Below are 5,651 nucleotides of genomic sequence, written 5' to 3'. Positions count from 1 at the left end.
GCGGGGCCGGAACGGAGCGGCGGGAACGGGGAACGGGAGTGGGGAACCGGGAAACGGGAATGGGAATGGGGAACCGGAAACGGGAATGGGGAAACGGGAACCGGGAAACGGGAATGGGAATGGGGAACCGGGAAACGGGACCGGGGAACCGGGAGGGGGCCAGGGATGGCCGGGCATGGAGGGAACCGGGAGGGACCGGTCACGGAGGGACCGGGAGTGGCCGGGGATGGGAGCACCGGGAGCCGGGAACGGGGAACGGGAAACGGGAATGGGGAACCGGGATCGGAAATGGGAAGGGGGAATGGGGAACTGAGAATCGGCACCAGGAATTGGAACCGGGAAACGGGAACGGGGAACGGAAACCGGCGCCGGGAAGCGGGAATGGGGAAGGGAGAACGGGGATAGGAAAACGGCACCGGGAATGGGAAATTGGGAACGGGAATGGGGAACCGGGACCGGGAATTGGGACCCGGAAGCGGCACCGGAGAGGCCGGGAATGGGGAAAGGGCACCGAGAATGGGGAATTGGGAACGGGACCGGGAGTTGGGACTTGGAATGGGGACCGGGAACCGGGAATGGGGCACCGGGACCGGGGCTCCCCAGCTCCCCTCCGGCGCCGCTCAGTGCCCCCGGTCCCCCCCAGTGCCTCCCAGTAAATCCCAGTGCCCTCCCAGTGTCCCCCCGAACTCTCCGGTCCTGGGCACTGGTCGTTACTGGGATTTACTGGGATTTACTGGGAGGCCACGGGTCGTTACTGGTCCCGCGATCCCCCCCTGGTGCCGTTTCCCCGGCCGCCGCCGCCGCCGTTCCCGGGAGGGGCGGGGCCGGGCGATGGGCGTGGCCATGCCACTGGAGGCGTGGCCATGCCACTGGGAGGCGTGGCCATGCCGCTGGGGGGCGGGGCCATGCCTGTGGGGGGCGGGGCCTCTCGCCGGGACCGGCGGGTCCGGCCCCCCCCCCCCCTCCCCGCCGCCACCGGAAGGGGCCCGGACCGGGCACGGCCGCCAGCATGAGGTGAACGGGGATCGGAGCTGGGGGAACTGGGAGGGACTGGGATGAACTGGGATGAACTGGGGGGGACTGGGAGCGACTGGGGGGGGACTGGGGGGGACCGGGGGCACCGGGGGCACCGGGCACCGGAGCTGGGGGCACCGGCGGAAGCGTTAACGGGAGCCGGGGAGCGGCACCGGGGGAACTGGGGGATCGGTACTGGGAGCACCCGGGCGGAACTGGGAGCACTGGGATGAACTGGGAGCACTGGGAGGGACTGGGGTGTGAACTGGGAGAGCCGGTAACGGGCGGCGGGCGGTCCCGGGGGTGCCGGTAACGGGCGCCGGGGGCAGCGGGCGGCGCCGGTAACGGGTACTGGGAGCAACTGGGAGAGCTGGGAATTGATACTGGGAGCACTGGGAGAACTGGGAATTGATACTGGGAGAACTGGGACCGGGGGCTGCGGGAACTGGGAGCGCTGGGAGCGGCACTGGGAGCGCCGGGATCCGGAACTGGGAGCGCCGGGGAAAACCGGGAAGTGGCACTGGGGAGCGCTGGGATCCGGAACTGGGAGCACTGGGAGCACCGGGAACTGGGATTAGGGGTACTGGGAGCACTGGGATCCGGAACTGGGAGCACTGGGAATACCGGGAACGGGGATTAGGGATACTGGGAGCACTGGGATCCGGAACTGGGAGCACTGGGAATACCGGGAACTGGGATTAGGGATACTGGGAGCAATGGGAGTCTGAACTGGGAGCACTGGAATACCGGGAACTGGGATTAGGGGTACTGGGAGCACTGGGAATCTGTACTGGGAGCACTGGGAGCACTGGGATCCAGAACTGGGAGAACTGGGAATTGATACTGGGAGCGCTGGGAATACCGGGAACTGGGATTAGGGATACTGGGAGCAATGGGAATCTGAACTGGGAGCACTGGGAATACCGGGAACTGGGATTAGGGATACTGGGAGCACTGGGAGTCTGAACTGGGAGCACTGGGAATACCGGGAACTGGGATTAGGGATACTGGGAGCACTGGGATCCGGAACTGGGAGCACTGGGAATACTGGGAACTGGGATTAGGGATACTGGGAGCACTGGGATCCGGAACTGGGAGCACTGGGAATACCGGGAACTGGGATTAGGGATACTGGGAGCACTGGGATCCGGAACTGGGAGCACTGGGAGCACCGGGAACTGGGATTAGGGGGTACTGGGAGCACTGGGAATCTGAACTGGGAGCACTGGGAATACCGGGAACTGGATTAGGGATACTGGGAGCAATGGGAATCTGAACTGGGAGCACTGGGAATACCGGGAACTGGGATTAGGGGTACTGGGAGCACTGGGAATACCGGGAACTGGGATTAGGGGTACTGGGAGCAATGGGAATCTGAACTGGGAGCACTGGGAATACCGGGAACTGGGATTAGGGGTACTGGGAGCACTGGGAATCTGTACTGGGAGCGCTGGGATCCGGAACTGGGAGCACTGGGAATACCGGGAACTGGGATTAGGGGTACTGGGAGCACTGGGAATCTGTACTGGGAGCACTGGGAGCACTGGGATCCAGAACTGGGAGAACTGGGATTAGGGGTACTGGGAGCACTGGGAATACCGGGAACTGGGATTAGGGGTACTGGGAGCACTGGGATCCAGAACTGGGAGAACTGGGAATTGATACTGGGAGCACTGGGAATACCGGGAACTGGGATTAGGGGTACTGGGAGCGCTGGGAATCTCTACTGGGAGCACTGGGAATACCGGGAACGGGGATTAGGGGTACTGGGAGCACTGGGAGTCTGAACTGGGAGCACTGGGAATACCGGGAACTGGGATTAGGGGTACTGGGAGCACTGGGAGTCTGAACTGGGGAGCGCTGGGAGCACCGGGAATTGATACTGGGGGCACTGGGAGCGCTGGGATCCGGAACTGGGAGCACTGGGAATACCGGGAACGGGGATTAGGGGTACTGGGAGCACTGGGAGAACTGGGAATACTGGGAAGTGGGACTGGGGTAACTGGGAATGGATACTGGGAGCACTGGGAATACTGGGAACTGGGATTAGGGGTACTGGAGCACTGGGAACTGGGACTGGGCGAACTGGGAACTGGAACTGGGAGCACTGGGAATTGATACTGGGTTTACTGGGAGCACTGGGAACTGGAACTGGGAGCACTGGGAGAACTGGGAATACTGGGAAGTGGGACTGGGGTAACTGGGAATGGATACTGGGCGCACTGGGAGCACTGGGGATTGATACTGGATTTACTGGGAGCACTGGGAGTGGATACTGGGATGGATACTGGGTTTACTGGGAGCACTGGGAATTGTTACTGGGAGCACTGGGAATACTGGGAACTGGGGTTAGGGGTACTGGGAGCACTGGGAATTGGAACTGGGAGCACTGGGAATACTGGGAATTGATACTGGGGGCACTGGGAGCGCTGGGATCCGGAACTGGGAGCACTGGGAATACCAGGAACTGGGATTAGGGGTACTGGGAGCACTGGGAATCGGTACTGGGAAAACTGGGAATGGATACTGGGTTTACTGGGAGCACTGGGAACTGGAACTGGGAGCACTGGGAGCACTGGGAACTGGGATTAGGGATACTGGGAGCACTGGGAATCGGTACTGGGAAAACTGGGAATTGATACTGGGTTTACTGGGAGCACTGGGAACTGGAACTGGGAGCACTGGGAGAACTGTGAATACTGGGAATTGTTACTGGGAGCACTGGGAATACTGGGAACTGGGATTAGGGGTACTGGGAGCACTGGGAATCTGTACTGGGAAAACTGGGAACTGGAACTGGGAGCACTGGGAGCACTGGGAATTGATACTGGGATGGATCCTGGGTTTACTGGGAGCACTGGGAATTGGAACTGGGAGCACTGGGAATCGATACTGGGATGGATCCTGGGTTTACTGGGAGCACTGGGAATTGGAACTGGGAGCACTGGGAACACTGGGAGAGCCCGGATCCGGAACTGGGAGCACTGGGAGCACTGGGAATACTGGGAAGTGGGACTGGGGTAACTGGGAATGGATACTGGGGGCACTGGGAGCACTGGGAATGGATACTGGGATGGATCCTGGGTTTACTGGGAGCACTGGGAATTGGAACTGGGAGCACTGGGAATACTGGGAGAGCCCGGATCCGGAACTGGGAGCACTGGGAGCACTGGGAATACTGGGAAGTGGGACTGAGGTAACTGGGAATGGATACTGGGGACACTGGGAGCACTGGGAATTGGAACTGGGGGAACTGGGAGCACTGGGAGTGGGGGAGGGGCGGCCCCGGGGCAGAAGAGGAAGGAAAAGGGGGGGAGGGGGAGGGGGGGGCGGTTTTGGGGCTCCAGCCCCGTTTTTGGGGTTCCCTCTCTATTTTTGGGGTTCCTTCCCCTCTTTTTTTGTGTTCCCAGACCCCATTTTTTGGGGTTTTTTTCCCCCCATTTTTGGGGTTTTTATTTCCCATTTTTGGGGGTTTTTTTCCCCCAATTTTGGGGTTTTTTTCCCTCATTTTTGGGGTTTTTTTTCCCCCATTTTTTTTGGGTTTTTTTTCCTATTTTTCGGGATTTTTTCCCCATTTTTGGGGTTTTTTTTCCCCATTTTTGGGGTTTTTTCCCCATTTTTTGGGGGTTTTTTCCCCCATTTTTGGGGGTTCACTCTCTTTTTTGGGGGGGGGGATTTCCCCCATTTTTTTGGGGGTTTCCCCCATTTTTTGGGCTTTTCCCCCATTTTTTTGTTTTGGTTGTTTTTCCCCTTTTTTGGGGTTTTTTCCCCCCATTTTTAGTGGGTTTTTTTTTTTCCATTTTTTAGAGGTTTTCTCCCTGTTTTTTGGTGTTTTTTCCCCATTTTTTGGTGTTTTTTCCCTGTTTTTTTCTGTTTTTTTCCCCGTTTTTTCGGGATTTTTCCCAACTTTGGGTGTTTTTTCCCCAATTTAGGGGTAACCCCGTGTCCCCCTCCCCACAGCGAGCGTGCCCTGTGCACGGCCCGGGCCGTGGTGCTGCTCTATGGGGGGGTTTAACCCCATTTTTTGGTGTTTTTTTCCCCATTTTTGGGGGTTTTTTCCCCATTTTTTTGGGGGTTATTTCCCATATTTTTGGGGGTTTTACCCATTTTTAGTGGGGTTTTTTCCCCATTTTTTGGGCTTTCCTCCCCCATTTTTTGGTGTTTTTTCCCCATTTTTTGGTGTTTTTTTCGCCGTTTTTTCGGGATTTTTCCCAATTTTTTGGGGTATTTTTCCCCCATTTTTGGTGGGATTATTTTTTCCCATTTTTTAGAGGTTTTCTCCCTGGTTTTTTCCCCAGTTTTTGGTGTTTTTTGCCCATTTTTGGTGTTTTTTCGCCGTTTTTTCGGGATTTCTCCCCGTTTTTTCGGGATTTCTCCCCATTTTCGGGGCTCCCCATTTTCGGGGGTCCCCATTATGAGCCCGTGTCCCCCTCCCCACAGCGAGCGCGCCCTGTGCACGGCCCGGGCCGTGGTCCTGCTCTATGGGTGGGTTTAACCCCATTTTTGGGTGTTTTTTCCCCATTTTTTGGGTGTTTTTTCCCCATTTTTTGGTTTTTTTTCCCCCCATTTTTGGGTGTTTTTTCCCCATTTTTGGGTTTTTTTCCCCCATTTTTTGGTGTTTTTTCCCCATTTTTGGG

Source organism: Zonotrichia albicollis, chromosome 39 (assembly GCF_047830755.1).
Source record: "Zonotrichia albicollis isolate bZonAlb1 chromosome 39, bZonAlb1.hap1, whole genome shotgun sequence".
Lineage (NCBI taxonomy): Eukaryota > Metazoa > Chordata > Aves > Passeriformes > Passerellidae > Zonotrichia > Zonotrichia albicollis.
This window is presented reverse-complemented; position numbering follows the sequence as displayed.